Source organism: Pseudophryne corroboree, unplaced genomic scaffold, assembly GCF_028390025.1.
Source record: "Pseudophryne corroboree isolate aPseCor3 unplaced genomic scaffold, aPseCor3.hap2 scaffold_227, whole genome shotgun sequence".
NCBI lineage: Eukaryota > Metazoa > Chordata > Amphibia > Anura > Myobatrachidae > Pseudophryne > Pseudophryne corroboree.
Genome location: NW_026968921.1, coordinates 156,723 through 173,157, shown reverse-complemented (window position 1 = coordinate 173,157; position 16,435 = coordinate 156,723). Strand labels below are relative to the sequence as shown.

Genomic DNA, 16,435 nt, shown 5'->3' with positions numbered 1-16,435 from the left:
GCTACCGTGTCTAGCTGAGCGCTGTAGTATGCTACTGGCCCGCTGGCATCACCGTGCTTTTGGGTTAAGACGCCTGCCGTGCAACCAGCACTTTCTGTTCCGTACAGCTCAAAGGGTTTCCCATAGTCTGGCATACCTAATGCTGGTGCCTGCGTTAGGCACTGTTTAAGTCTCTCAAATGCCATCTCGGACTCGTCTGTATGCGAAATCCGATCAGGTTTGTTTGAGGAGACCATCTCCTGCAGAGGTAACGCTAGAATGGAAAACCCTGGGATCCAGTTACGGCAATACCCACACATTCCTAAAAATGTTCTGATCTGTTGCTGGGTTTTTGGCAGAGTCATGTCTCTAATTGCTTGAATTCTATCAGTGGTCAGGTGTCTCAGTCCTTGTGTTAGACAGTGTCCCAAATATTTTACCTTAGTTTGGCATAATTGCAACTTGTCTTTGGAAACCTTGTGTCCTGTGTCTGAAAGATGAAACAGGAGCTGTTTCGTATCCTTCAGGGATGCTTCCAATGAATCAGAACACAGTAGTAGATCATCCACGTACTGTATTAATACTGATCCACTCTCTGGTTGGAAAGACTGTAAACAATCATGCAAAGCCTGGGAAAATATACTTGGACTGTCTATGAAACCTTGTGGTAATCGAGTCCATGTGTATTGGACTCCTCTGTATGTGAATGCAAACAAATATTGGCTGTCAGGGTGCAGAGGTACCGAAAAGAAAGCGGAGCAGAGGTCAATAACAGTGAAAAATTTCGCAGTGGGAGGGATTTGCATAAGGATGACAGCTGGATTTGGCACTACGGGGAACTGACTCTCAACTATTTTGTTGATCCCCCTTAGATCCTGCACTAGCCGGTAACCCCTCCCCCCACTCTTTTTCACAGGGAAGATGGGACTATTGGCAGTGCTGGACGTTCTTACCAGAATACCCTGTTGTAGCAAGCGCTCTATTACGGGATACACTCCTAACTCCACCTCTGGCTTCAGAGGGTGCTGTGGGATTTTTGGAGCTATCCTACCATCTTTTACTTGTACAACTACTGGAGCTACGTTTGCCATTAATCCAGTGTCCTGTCCATCTTTAGTCCAAAGTGACTCTGGTATCTGGGATGTCATTTCTTCTACTTTGGATGGAGTCCTATTTGTCATAATGGTATGTGACATTAATTTTGATGGGGAGTCTAACATGTCTCGCACTTCCTGAGCGTGATTCTCAGGTATGTCCAAGAATACACCTTCAGGAGTACAATAAATGACGCACCCCATTTTACACAATAAGTCTCTTCCCAGGAGATTAGTCGGTGCCGATGCAGCCAGCAAAAAGGAATGCTTGGTATGTAAAGGCCCTACTGTAATCTCGGCTGGTTTGCTAACAGGGTAGTGCTGGACTACTCCCGTTACCCCTATGGCTGGAATTGTCTTACCAGTGGTTCTCATGCCCACTGTCGAATTTATCACTGATTTGGCCGCCCCTGTGTCTACAAGAAAGTTTAATGATTTACCAGCTACATTGATTGCAATTTCAGGTTCACTCCCAAGGCTTGCAATCAATTTTACTGGCTGCAGATTACAGGTATGGCTACACCCCTATTGGGTATGGTGACCTCCCTGAATCCCGCTGGCAGCAACTACTTGTGAAGGGGTTAAATGGGAACTGCCAGGAGTTTGCCAGTCTCTGTTCGGGGGGTATCTTTTTGTTTCTCCTGCATGTGGCTCATAACTCCGTCTCTGCGGACCTTGCTCCCAATGTCGTGTGTCGTGTCGTTGTCTAGGGGGTTGGTAAGATCTTTGCGAATTTTTCGCTCTACAGTCTCGTGCTATGTGTCCCTGTTTATGACAAAAATAACATGTTACCACATTTGACTTACCCACAGGGTTTGGTGATATAAACACAGGCTGTTTTGTGGTCAGGGCCTGTATACTTACTGACATTAACTTATCACCTTGCGACTCCCTGTGTCTGGTGATATTCCGGTCGTGATCAATAGCAGCCTCTCTCAAAGTAGCCACTGACAGACCTCGCCAACATGGTTGCGTGGTCTGTACCCTTGTCTTTAATGCTTCTTTTAAACCATCCATTAGCACAGATACTGCTACTTCTTGATGGTTTGCATTGGTCCTAATGTCCTCTATGCCAGTGTACTTTGCCATTTCTAATAATGCCCGGTGAAAATAATCAGCAGCTGTTTCTGTCTCTTTTTGTTTAATGGAAAAAATTCTATTCCATTTGGCTACAGCTGGGAAATACTCCTTTAACTGTAAATTTATTCTTTTTACGTTATCTTTGTTGTACACATCTGTAAGAGGTACATCCAGATCCAATCCACAGTCAGCTAAAAATTGAGCTGAGTCGACATTGGAGGGTAAACATGCCCTCAGCAATATCTGCCAGTCTTTGTTATTGGGCTCTAAAGTGTTTCCTAGGTCTCTGATGTATTTTTGGCTAGCAACTAAGTCTTTTCTGGGGTCAGGGAATTCAGACACTATGGTCCTTAATTCCATTCTGGAAAATGGGATATACATGGCAATGTTCCTGATAGGAGTGACTCCTGATGTGTCAGTTTTCCCATTTGGAACAGCTATTACCCTAACAGGATTAAGTCTACTAACATCATTCTGTGTAGATTCTACAGCCTGTGGTGAAATGGTTTCAGCATAGTGTAAGGTGCCGTACTTACCCGTTGATACGACCTCACCTGTCCCTCCGCTAGGGGGCTTTGTTACTAATCTTATGGGTTGGGCCGTGCCTACTGTCGTTTCTGATATAGTGGCTGCTAGAGAGAGCGCCGATATTGTTGCCGATTCGTCCTCTTGATCACACTCCTGGGGAAAGTTCAAAACAGGGTACAACTTGCACGGGTTAATGCTTGCATTGGTTAACTTATTAACATTATCCTTAACATTTATACAGTTGCTAAGTGCCTGTTTGTTACCCCCTGATGCGTCATTCTCCGCAACCAATTTCTCTCCTGATATGTATGGTGGCGGCGGGGCCGTGGCTATCAGTTTCCTGATAGGGCCAGATCCCGCCGCCAGAGCCAATCCTCTCTGTATTTCACCCTCCTGTTGCCATAGCTGCAAATAATCATAATGTTGGATTTGTCTCTTTGTTGATTTAATGAGACATATCCTCCTCCTTAAATTCATTAACACTTCTGGGCTGAAGCTACCTACTCTTGGGAATTTCTCCCCGTCATGTACTGTCATTCTCTCCCATTCATCACATAAAATTTCTGTATGTAAACCATATTTTTCACACATTACATACCTTGCCGACCCGACTGGTCGGTTTACTGAATCAACCCGAACCGAGGTTGATCGCCCCCTTCCTGAACAACTGGCCCCCATAATTTGCAGGTGTTGCTTGCTCTACCTCTGACCTTTATCTCAGGGTCTTCAGCGAACCCTTACAAAAAAACAAAATATTAAAAGATAGGTTGACGGTGAAGTTTACCGAGCACCTCACTCACTCGCCCACGCCGACCAATACGCCCACACACTGATATAGCGCTGGCGTACTCGACCCAGGGCCCCTATGAACCTCTATTTACTGGAACATGCGAGAGATATCCGAAGAACACTTACTCTTTCCAGTAACTATTGGTTGTTGGACAATTCCTGAGTGACCAGCGAACTTCCCTTCAGAAAATAAAAAATTACACAAATAACGTCAGAATGTACAAATAGTTTTATGACCGGGTTTGTACACAAATGGTACTGGTCAGACTAACTTAATGCACACAATTACGTGCGGTACAATCGTTCAGCACATAAGCAACTAATCTTATGTACGGAGCGACCAGTGGAATCGACATTCAGCAGCTGCGAATTCCTTCAGCCTGAGCTTTTTATGGCCTATATGGGTGTCGCACCAACCCTTCTTGGTGTTGTGCCTTGTCTCTATAGCGGACTTCCTTGTCTGCTGTACTTGGACCTCCTGGTCTGTTATGCGACCTCCTGGTCTGACCTCCTGGTCTGTTACAGTATGACCTCCTGGTCTGCTACACTCTAATGCTCAAATTTTATGTTTAACCAGAGATGCCTCCCTAGCCACCACGTATGTCACTTACACGTATGTACTTCACGAGAACTCGATGATTTCTGTGGTTCAATCCCCAAAATTGTAAAAACAAACACTCACTCACCACATACACACTTTTGTTTCTATTTCTATTTCTGCGCAGAAATTTTTCTTTAGACCAGATGTGTTGTAAATTTGGAGAAGGATCTGTTAATTTAAATTTCGGATTTAAAATAGATTTGCGCTATTTATCGCCTGTTGCGCTATTTATCGCTTGTTGCGCTATTTATCGCCTGTTGCGATATTTATCGCTTATTGCGCTATTTATCGCTTATTGTGCTATTTAAAAATCAACACTATCGTGTGATTTGAGTTACGTGGGCGTACCCAGACGCTCCGTTGCATAATTTACGCTGCGTGCGTCGGCCTTTGCGTACGCGAGTCTCAGCCTTTTGTTAGAGACACGTGTATACAAAACCAATGTCCACCGTAACACAACTAACACGTTTTATCAATGTAGATGATCCTCAGTCGTCTACCGTGCAACACACCAATCTCTCCTTTTACCTTTAGGTAGAGCTGCGTGTGTGCTTTACACTTTATCCCTTAACGCATTACTTTTACACTTTAACTATGAAATAGCGACAAATCTCTCTTAGCACGTTTTATCAATTATAAAATGGCAAACAGGAGAGTGATATATGAAAATACACGAATGAAAAAGAAATGCAGATATGCGTGTGTGCGTACGCAAGATAGAAATAAACAGTTTTAAAAGACACTAGTGTGTTGTTCTTACCTCCGGTTCCCGGATTCCTTCAGCACCCTTTACTAAGCGAAACAGACGCTTATCCCGTCAGCACTGCGAAGAATATGATCTCCCGCCCTTTGCTGATGGATAATGTCTGCTGAAATTACCTAGCAGAGATATGTGAAGGACAGGACGAGCCGCCAATTGATAAAGCTAAATATTTATCTTATTTAAAACCCTTTGTGAGGTCTAAGAACACTGTACGCTATTTGCGTATGGAGTACCGTAAGGGTACGCTCGTTGCGTAACAATCGCTTAGCCGTGGTCGAGATGCTCAAGCGTCACGTTCGCTCACGGCCAAGAGATCACAGGCAGGCACGCTATTGGCTGCTGACTAACGTAATGGTTCGCTATAGCGTAACGGACGCTGTATCGGGAGCGGGCTGCTCAAGCGATACAGACGCTCACGAGAATACGCTGTTGGTATCGGGCACACTTATAGGTGAGCGACTACCGTAATGCTACGCTATCAGCGTAGCGGACGCTCGAGACCACGAGGAGATCACGAGCGGCGCCGACGCTCACAATGTTAAACCTTTATGTCTAAACCACAAACAATGTAATTTGCTGTAAAACCTTAGTGTAGAGATAGGGTGTAAATGCAACACTGTATAACCTTATTAACTCAAAAGCTGTTCGAGCGTCACCGACGCTCTGAGAATACTTAACACTATAAGAAATACACAAATACCGTGCTTAGGGTCCAACGCCTAATATATATATTATGAATGTTATACTTGCAAAAGAATTAATACAATACAAGTCATACACTACAATATAACATAGACTAACTAACCAGGTAACTACACAGTAAATACAATACAAGTACGTTTAAGAGAAAATGAGAGAAAGAGAAGAGAGAGAGAGAAAGATATGGCCCATAATAACAAGAAAAGACAATATGATTACGGAGAAAACTTACGCACAAAGGAAACGATCGCATGCGCCTCTGGACATCCAGCTCCCGATTTTCAGCAATGATAACCGATGAAGAGTGAGTGCTGGATGTGATCGGCCTGTCTATTTATGCCCCACACACAATACAATTCAATGGTCCCTACAATCTCATTGTTCATTGGACACAGGAATTCGTCTTCGCATTATAACAAAAGGTCATAGGTTGATTCATACAGGTGGGCTGTGACTATTTCCAACAGCTCAGGTGGGAGGGAAACTGGGTTTCCCGCCGCATGGATAAGTAAGTGCAAATACAGTAAATGTTCATAAACTTCTTATGTCCATAACTATTCGCACGAGCGATTGATCCGCTTCAAACCAACACCGGAATATTGCTAATTAAATACTCTTCCGATGGATACTAAACACCACTGTATTACTCCTGTCTGACCCTTCGTATCAAACAATGAGGGATCTCTCTGTCCAGGAACATACTACATTAACTAAACTTTCAGACTCTATCAAAGGGACCATAATCTACAAAATGCATTATATGGTGAAAATATGTAACGAAAGAGTCGCCCGCTAGACGCACACAATCTCTACCGTAAATGCGCATACCGTGCGCCTGCGGGTGCCCGCAACAGCGAGTATGCGCACGCACGGGAGAGCGCACGCATGCGCAGCAGGGACACATATGAGGTGCAAATATGGCAGTGTGCATCGTGATATTTTTCTGACTTTGACAGTTTACATGATTCTCCGCCCAGCGAAGAATTCTGGTGGCTTCCGCCATCGCCACTCTGCTCCTTGTGCCGCCTTGGCGGTTTACATGAACTAGTGCGGTGACGTTGTCTGACTGGATCAGAACTGGTTGGTCGCGAAGTAAGGTCTCCGCTTGACATAGGGCGTTGTATATGGCCCTTAGCTCCAGGATGTTGATGTGAAGACAAGTCTCCTGACTTGACCAAAGACCTTGGAAATTTCTTCCCTGTGTGGCTGCTCCCCAACCTCGGAGGCTCGCGTTCGTGGTCACCAGGATCCAGTCCTGAATGCCGAACCTGCGGCCCTCTAGAAGGTGAGCACTCTGCAGCCACCACAGGAGAGATACCCTGGCCCTGGGGGACAGGGTGATCAACTGATGAATCTGTAGATGTGACCCGGACCACTTGTCCAGTAGGTCCCATTGCAAGATCCTCGCATGGAACCTGCCGAAGGGAATGGCCTCGTATGATGCCACCATCATTCCCAGGACTCGAGTGCAGTGATGCACTGACACCTGTTTTGGTTTCAATAGGTTCCTGACCAGAGTCATGAGTTCCTGGGCCTTTTCTATCGGAAGATAAACCCTTTTCTGGTCCGTATCCAGAATAATGCCCAAGCAAAGTCAGACGAGTCGTAGGAACCAACTGCGACTTCGGGATATTGAGAATCCAGCCGTGTTGCTGTAACACCTTCAGTGAAAGTTATACGCTGTTCAGCAACTGCTCTCTTGATCTCGCTTTTATGAGGAGATCGTTCAAGTACGGGATAATTGTGACACCTTGCTTTCGCAGGAGCACCATAATTTCCGTCATTACCTTGGTGAAAATTCTCGGAGAAAATTCTGGAGAGACCAAACGGCAACGTCTGAAATTGGTAATGACAATACTGTACCGCAAATCTTAGGTACGCCTGATGAGGTGGATAAATGAGTACATGAAGGTATGCATCCTTTATGTCCAGAGATATCATAAAATCCCCCCCTTCTAGGCTGGCGATGACCGCTCTTAGCGATTCCATCTTGAACTTGAACCTTTTCAAGTATAGGTTCAGGGATTTTAAATTTAATATGGGTCTGACCAAACCGTCCGGTTTTGGGACTACAAACAGGGTCGAATAATTTCCATTTCCTTGTTGAAGCAGGGGAACCTTGACCACCACCTGTTGAAGATACAATTTGTGAATTGCATTTAACACTATCTCCCTTTCCTGGGGAGAAGATGGTAGGGCCGATTTGAAAAACCGGCGAGGAGGCACCTCTTCGAATTTCAGCTTGTAACCCTGAGAAACAATTTCTATTGCCTAGGGATCCACCTGCGAATGAACCCAGATGTGGCTGAAAACTCGAAGACGTGCCCCCAACTGGGCGGACTCCTTTAGCGGAGCCCCAGCGTCATGCGGTGGATTTTGTAGAGGCCGGGGAGGACTTCTGTTCCTGGGAACTAGCTGTGTTGTGCAGCTTCTTCCCTCTGCCCTTACCTCTGGCAAGAAAGGACACACCTCGTACTTTCTTGTTTCTCTGTGATCGAAAGGACTGCATTTGATAATGTGGTGCTTTCTTAGGCTGTGAGGGAATATAAGGCAAAAAATTTGATTTACCAGCTGTAGCTGTGGAGACTAGGTCCGAGAGACCTTCCCCAAACAATTCCTCACCCCTGTAAGGTAAAACCTCCATATACCTTTTTGAGTCGGCATCACCTGTCCATTGCCGGGTCCATAGGACTCGTCTAGCAGAAATTGACATAGCGTTTATTCTAGAACCCAGTAGACTAATGTCACTTTGAGCATCTCTTATATATAGGACAGCATCTTTTATATGCCCTATGGTCAATAACATAGCATCCTTATCTAGGGTCTCAATCTCTGCTGATAAGGTATCTGTCCATGCTGCCACCGCGCTACAACCCCGGCCGACGCAATTGCCGGTCTGAGTAAGGTACCAGAATGTGTGTAAATGGACTTTAGGGTAACCTCCTGCTTGCGGTCAGCATGGTCCCTGATGGTAGCCGTATCCTGGGATGGCAGCGCTACCTTTTTGGATAAGCGTGTCAATGCTTTATCCACCCTAGGGGAGGATTCCCACCGTATCCTGTCCATTGGCGGGAAAGGATACGCCATAAGAATCCTTTTGGGAATCTGCAGCTTTTTGTCTGGAGATTCCCAAGCTTTTTCACATAATTCGTTCAACTCATGTGAGGGGGGAAAGGTTATCTCAGGTTTCTTTCCCTTATAGATGTGTACCCTCGTGTCAGGGACAGGGGACTCTGTGATGTGCAAAACATCTTTTATTGCAATAATCATATATCGAATACATTTAGCCAATTTTGGCTGTAACTTTGCATCATCGTAGTCGACACTGGAGTCAGAATCCGTGTCGGTATCTGTGTCAACTATTTGGGATAGTGGGCGCTTTTGAGACCCCGAAGGTCCCTGCGACATAGGGACAGGCATGGGTTGACTCCCTGACTGTTCCCTAGCTTCTGCTTTGTCTGATCTCTTGTGTAATAAGTTTACATTAGCACTTAAAACATTTCACATATCCATTCAGTCAGGTGTCGGCGTTGTCGATGGAGACACCACATTAATTTGCTCCTGCTCCTCTCTAGGAGAGCCTTCTACCTCAGACATGTCGACACACGTGTACCGACACACCATACACTCAGGGAATCCTCTTATCTGAGGACAGTTCCCCAACAAGGCCCTTTGGAGAGACAGAGAGAGAGAGTATGCCAGCACACACCCCAGCGCTATATGACCCAGGAAAAAAACACAATAATTTTATGTTTACCCAGTAGCGCTGTATTTCCATATATATATGCGCCTAATTATGTGCCCCCCTCTTCTTTAAGACCCTCTTTCTACCGTGGTATAAGCAGGGGAGAGTCCGTGGAGCTTCCCCTCAGCGGTGCTGTGGAGAAAATGGTGCTGGTGAGTGCTGAGGGAGAAGCCCCACCCCCTCAGCGACGGGCTTCTGTCCCGCTCAAATATAGTAAAAAAATGGCGGGGGCTCTTATATATATATACAGTGCCTAGCTGCATATATATTTATTTTGCCAAAGAGAGGTCTATATTGCTGCCCAGGGCGTCCCCCCTGAGCCCTTCACCCTTACACTGACTGCCGTGTGTGAGGTGTATGGGAGCAATGGAGCACAGCTTTACTGCTGTGCGTTACCTCAGTGAAGATCATGAAGTCTTCCGCCGCCTCTGAAGTCTTCTTTTCTTCTCATACTCACCCGGCTTCTATCTTCCGGCTCTGCGAGGGGGACGGCGGCGCGGCTCTGGGACGGACGGCGAGGGTGAGACCTGCGTACCGATCCCTCTGGAGCTAATGCTGTACAGTAGCCTAAGAAGCAGAGCCTATCAACTCACAGAAGTAGGTGTGCATCTCTCCCCTCCGCCCCTCGATGCAGGGAGTCTGTTGCCAGCAGGCTCCCTGAAAATAAAAAAATCTAACAAATATACTTTCTGTCAGGAAACTCAGGAGAGCTCCCTGAAAAGCACCCAGTCTCCTCTGGGCACAGTAGTAAACTGAGGTCTGGAGGAGGGGCATAGAGGGAGGAGCCAGTGCACACCCAGATCTAAAGTCTTTCTTTAAGTGCCCATGTCTCCTGCGGAGCCCGTCTATCCCCCATGGTCCTTACGGAGTCCCCAGCATCCTCTAGGACGTAAGAGAAAAATTATGCTGGCAGAAAAATCCAATTGAGTGATTAAACAGCTCCAGAGCTGCTCTGTAAGGCAAGTAAAAGGGTGTGGGCCCTGCAGCACTACCTGTAGTTTGCATTGTGCATTGGAAGCCTAGTTTGCTGTCTGTTTCCACTTCTTTTTTCTTGAGCCCCTCCCGTCTATACCCTTGTGCACTATCCTGACTTCTCCTCCCGTCTGCTTACTTTGTGCCTTCCAATGCACAATGCAAACTACAGGTAGTGCTGCAGGGCCCACACCCTTTTACTTGCCTTACAGAGCAGCTCTTGAGCTGTTACAGTGCCCAGCTGCTGCAAGAAATCAGCGTGAATGCTTCAGGGGCTGGGGCATGGCCAACATGAGCCCCACACCGAAGGAGGGTGGGGGTGTTTAATGCGAACTAGGGGTCTCGCACAATGCGAACTACAGGTAGTGCTGCAGGGCCCACACCCTTTTACTTGCCTTACAGAGCAGCTCTGGAGCTGTTACAGTGCCCAGCTGCTGCAAGAAATCAGCTTGAATGCTTCAGGGGCTGGGGCATAGCCAACATGAGCCCCACACCGACGGAGGGTGGAGGTGTTTAATGCAAACTAGGGGTCATCCAAGTGCCGCAAAAGGCTGCCATGCCCTGCACGCCCCTTTTCTCTTTTCATATGCAGACGAGGGTTGAAGCCAACTTTGACCCACTGCTTGGATGACATCGCCATATGCAAATCCATCTGCTGCAGGCCTTCCCCCAGGAATGCTTGCACTAGTTGTTGCATTTGGTTTGTTGTTTGGGGGTGCTTCAGTATTAGGCAGCCTTCTGCCCTCCCATGTTCATCTGAAAATATGTGTTCTCCCTGCAGTTGTTGTCCCCAGATGAGAGTTCCCTTGTGCTGCCTCAGTTGAATCTCCTTTACTTGACAGAGATGTGCCTGAGCAGCGGCCCTCCCCAGCCCTATCCCAAATCATACTTATTTTGCATAGGAGATACCATGGTCATGAAGACTGTTCTCCCAGGGTGCGGTTCATTCATTGCATTCTGGGTATGCTGACCCCTGTGATTTCCCCAAATGTGGGAAACTCGACTGCATTATTTAATGCGAACTAGGGGTCATCCAAGCACCGCAAAAGGCCGCCATGCCCTGCATACCCCTTTTCTCTTTTCATAAGCAGACGAGGTTTGAAGCCAACTTTGACCCACTGCTTGGATGACATCACTTGCTGCCTTTCCAATGAAGCAAGTTTAATTTAATAATAGGTGAAAAACCATCCCTACAAAGGTGTTAATCAGATACTTGGCTTTGTGGACACTTTTCAGAGCACAAATTTGTTAGCATAAAAATAAAGCCAGAAAATGAAGAGCTGTTTAATCACTCAATTGGATTTTTCTGCCAGCATATTTCTTTTTCTCTGCAACCCACTGCTAAATTGTGCTTCGTGGCTGTTTTTTTTATAAAATCACTTAATCAAATCTAACTCTGATTACATCAGAGAAGGCCAGGTACCCTACACCATAAGAGGTGGTTTGAAATTTTTACTTGTCTACTTAAAGATCACCAAAATCTGATAACGAGGTCAATTACGTCCCTAGGTGGGATTGAACCACCAACCTTTTGGTTAACAACTGAACACGCTAACTGTTTGCGCCTCAGAGACACTTTGCAAAAGTACATACTGACAAAGGTTAATAAGCATTCATCTAGAACGTTTCCTAGAAAAACTTTAAAAAGTCAATAATCTGGAGAGTTTTTGTAAGATGTTCCTTCCATCAACCAATGAAGAAACACATTGGTACTTCCCCATGATGAGTGAGTGCTTCAGGATCTCTTGCACTTACATGTGCAGCAAAGGACTACAATGGAAGCATGCTGGGCCTATAACCCAGAGGTAGGCAGATTGCAACTGTCCTCTGCTATATGCATTTTTTTTGTTAATTAAAGTAATCCAAAACTGGGATTGATATTTTGGCTCTTTTATTTTTACTTAAAGTACAATAACTTTTACTGTTTTAATTTGTTTTAATAGTATATTGACAGTATTGTTTTCTTTCAAAAATCCAATTAATTTTCTTTACCCGATTATTAAAATGGTAATTGACAAAAACAATCTACATTGTCACCAGAAGAGCAGTACAAAATGTACAAGTGATATATTAAAATCATCTTTCCAGCTTGAATTTCAATGATGCCTTGGTGCAACAATTTTGTGAGAAACATCTTCACCCATAAAGAAAGATTTTCTTAATTCCTTACCTGTGTGCTGATTAGATATCACCTTGTTTTCACATTAAACAGACTTCCCCATGAGGAAGCAGCAAGGATGCAGTGACGTTTATGTTTCCTGGTGTCAACCTGTATTATTTCAGTAGACATTGAAATGAGGATGCATCTTGCTGCCTTTCCAATGAAGCAAGTTTAATTCAGTAATAGGTGAAAAACCATTCCTACAAAGGTGTTAATCAGAGACTTGGCTTTGTGGACACTTTTCAGAGAGCAAATTTGTTAGCATAAACATAAAATCAGAAAATGAAGAGCTGTTTAATCACTCAATTGGACTTTTCTGCCAGCATAATTTTTTTTCTCTGCAACCCACTGCTAAATTGTGCTTCCTAGCTGTTTTTTATAAAATCACTTAATCAAATCTAATTCTGATTACATCAGAGAAGGCCGGGTACCCTACACCATAAGAGGGGGTTTGAAATTTTGACTTGTCTACTTAAAGATCACCAAAATTTGATAACAAGGTCTATTACGTCCCTGGGTGGGATTGAATCACCAACCTTTAGGTTAATAGCCATACACACTAACTGATTGCGCCACAGCGACACTTTGCAAAAGTACATACTGACAAAGGCTAATAAGCATTCATCTAGAACGTTTCCTAGAAAAACTTTAAAAAGTCAATAATCTGGAGAATTTTTGTAAGAAACACATTGGTACATTCCCATGATGAGTGAGTGCTTCAGGATCTCTTGCACTTACATGGGCTATTAACCAAAAGGTTCCCACCCAGTGATGTAATTGACCTTGTGATCAGATTTTGGTGATCTTTAAGTAGACAAGTCAAAATTTCAAACCCCCTCTTATGGTGTAGGGTACCTGGCCTTCTCTGACGTAATCAGAGTTAGATTTAATTAAGGTGCACAAGGGAATAGAAGGGAGCGGTTTAAGAAAAGAGAAGTGGAAACAGACAGCAAACTAGGCTGGAGAGAGACCTGAGACAAAGAGATCTGAATTATACGAGAGCCGACCAGGGGAAACACAAATTATGCAGTCAAGTTTCCCACATTTGGGGAAATCGCAGGAGCAGCACACCCAGAGTGCAATGGGTGAGCCTTTCCCTGGGAGAAGCACCTTCCTGATCATAGTATCTCACCTGGCAGGTAAGTAGGAGTTGGGCTAGTGCTGGGGAGGGTCGCTGCTCGGGTACCCCCCTGTCAAGTGAAGGAGATCCAACTGAGGCAGCACAAGGGAACTCTCGAAAGAAGAACAAGGCTAGAGGAAGATCTGAGACAAAGAAATCTGACTTTTACCAGAGCTGACCAGAGGAAAGCACAAACACAGTACCCCACTACCACCAGGAAACATTAACGCCACTGCATCCTTGCTGCTTTCTCATGTGGAAGTCTATTTAATGTGAAAACAAGGTGATATCTAATTAGCACACAGAAAAGAAAATTAAGTGAATTTTTGAAAGAAAACAATACTGTCAATATACTATTAAAACAAATTAAAATGGTAAAAGTTATTGTACTTTAAGTAAAAATAAAAGAGCAAAAATATCAATCCCAGTTTTGGATTACTTTAATTAACAATAAAAAATGCATATAGCAGAGGATAGTTTCAATCTTTCTACCTCTGGGTTATGGGCCCAGCATGCTTCCATTGCAGTACTCTGCTGCACATGTAAGTGCAAGAGATCCTGAAGCACTCACTCATCATGGGAAAGTACCAATGTGTTTCTTCATTGGTTGATGGCAGAAACATCTTACAAAAACACTCCAGATTATTGACTTTTTAAAGTTTTTCTAGGAAACGTTCTAGATGATTGTTTATTAGCCTTTGTCAGTATGTAATTTTGCAAAGTGTCGCTGTGGCGCAATCAGTTAGTGTGTATGGCTATTAACCAAAAGGTTGGTGGTTCAATCCCACCCAGGGATGTAATTGACTTTGTTATCAGATTTTGGTGATCTTTAAGTAGACAAGTCAAAATTTCAAACCCCCTGTTATGGTGTTAGGTATTTAGACTTCTCTGATGTAATCAGAGTTAGATTTGATTCAGTGATTTTATAAAAACAGCTAGGAAGCACAATTTAGCAGTGGGTTGCAGAGAAAAAGAAATATGCTGGCAAAAAAATCCAATTGAGTGATTAAACAGCTCTTGGATGGTTTTTCACCTATTACTAAATTAAACTTGCTTCATTGGAAAGGCAGCAAGATGCATCCTCATTTCAATATCTACTGAAATAATACAGGTTGACACCAGGAAACATTAACGCCACTGCATCCTTGCTGCTTTCTCATGTGGAAGTCTGTTTAATGTGAAAACAAGGTGATATCTAATTAGCACACAGGTAAGGAATTAAGAAAATCTTTATTAAAGGGTGAAGATGTTTCTCACAAAATCGTTGCCCCAATGCATCATTGAAATTCAAGCTGGAAAGATGATTTTAATATATCACTTGTACATTTTGTATTGCTCTTCTGGTGACAATGTAGTTTGTTTTTGTCAATTACCATTTTAATAATCGGGTAAAGAAAATTAATTGGATTTTTGAAAGAAAACAATACTGTCAATATACTATTAAAACAAATTAAAATGGTAAAAGTTATTGTACTTTAAGTAAAAATAAAAGAGCAAAAATATCAATCCCAGTTTTGGATTACTTTAATTAACAAAAAAAAATGCATATAGCAGAGGATAGTTTCAATCTGCCTACCTCTGGGTTATGGACCCAGCATGCTTCCATTACAGTACTCTGCTGCACATGTAAGTGCAAGAGGTCCTGAAGCACTCACTTATCATGGGAAAGTTCCAATGTGTTTCTTCATTGGTTGATGGAAGAAACATCTTACAAAAACTCTCCACATTATTGACTTTTTAAAATGTTTCTAGGAAACGTTCTAGATGAATGCTTATTAGCATTTGTCAGTATGTACTTTTGCAAAGTGTCGCTGTGGCGCAATCAGTCTGTGTGTATGGTTATTAACCAAAAGGTTGGTGGTTCAATCCCACCCAGGGACGTAATTGACCTTGTTATCAGATTTTGGTGATCTTTAAGTAGACAAGTCAAAATTTCAAACCCCCTGTTATGGTGTAGGGTACCTGGCCTTCTCTGATGTAATCAGAGTTAGATTTGATTCAGTGATTTTATAAAAACAGCTAGGAAGCACAATTTAGCAGTGAGTTGCAGAGAAAAAGAAATATGCTGGCAAAAAAATCCAATTGAGTGATTAAACAGCTCTTCATTTTCTGGCTTTATTTTTATGCTAACAAATTTGTTCTCTGAAAAGTGTCCACAAAGCCAAGTCTCTGATTAACACCTTTGTAGGGATGGTTTTTCACCTATTACTAAATTAAACTTGCTTCATTGGAAAGGCAGCAAGATGCATCCTCATTTCAATGTCTACTGAAATAATACAGGTTGACACCAGGAAACATTAACGCCACTGCATCCTTGCTGCTTTCGCATGTGGAAGTCTGTTTAATGTGAAAACAAGGTGATATCTAATTAGCACACAGGTAAGGAATTAAGAAAATCTTTATTTAAGGGTGAAGATGTTTCTCACAAAATCGTTGCCCCAATGCATCATTGAAATTCAAGCTGGAAAGATGATTTTAATATATCACTTGTACATTTTGTATTGCTCTTCTGGTGACAATGTAGTTTGTTTTTGTCAATTACCATTATAAAAATAGGGTAAAGAAAATTAAGTGGATTTTTGAAAGAAAACAATACTGTCAATATACTATTAAAACAAATTAAAATGGTAAAAGTTATTGTACTTTAAAGTAAAAATAAAAGAGCAAAAATATCAATCCCAGTTTTGGATTACTTTAATTAACAATAAAAAATGCATATAGCAGAGGATAGTTTCAATCTGCCTACCTCTGGGTTATGGGCCCAGCATGTTTCCAATGCAGTACTCTGCTGCACATGTAAGTGCAAGAGATCCTGAAGCACTCACTCATCATGGGAAAGTACCAATGTGTTTCTTCGTTGGTTGATGGAAGAAACATCTTACAAAAACTCTCCAGATTATTGAC

The 16,435-nt window shown here is 43.4% G+C and overlaps 1 non-coding gene and 1 pseudogene across 1 annotated transcript; one reads left to right on the top strand and one right to left on the bottom strand.

The window, feature by feature from the left end:
• Window positions 1–11,135: 11,135 nt before the first annotated feature.
• LOC135009706 (U1 spliceosomal RNA) lies at window positions 11,136–11,314 on the top strand (annotated as a pseudogene).
• Window positions 11,315–13,395: 2,081 nt separating this feature from the next.
• On the bottom strand, window positions 13,396–13,558 carry LOC135009590 (U1 spliceosomal RNA). The gene has a single exon (XR_010209129.1). It is a non-coding gene; the product is annotated as a U1 spliceosomal RNA (small nuclear RNA).
• Window positions 13,559–16,435: the final 2,877 nt, after the last annotated feature.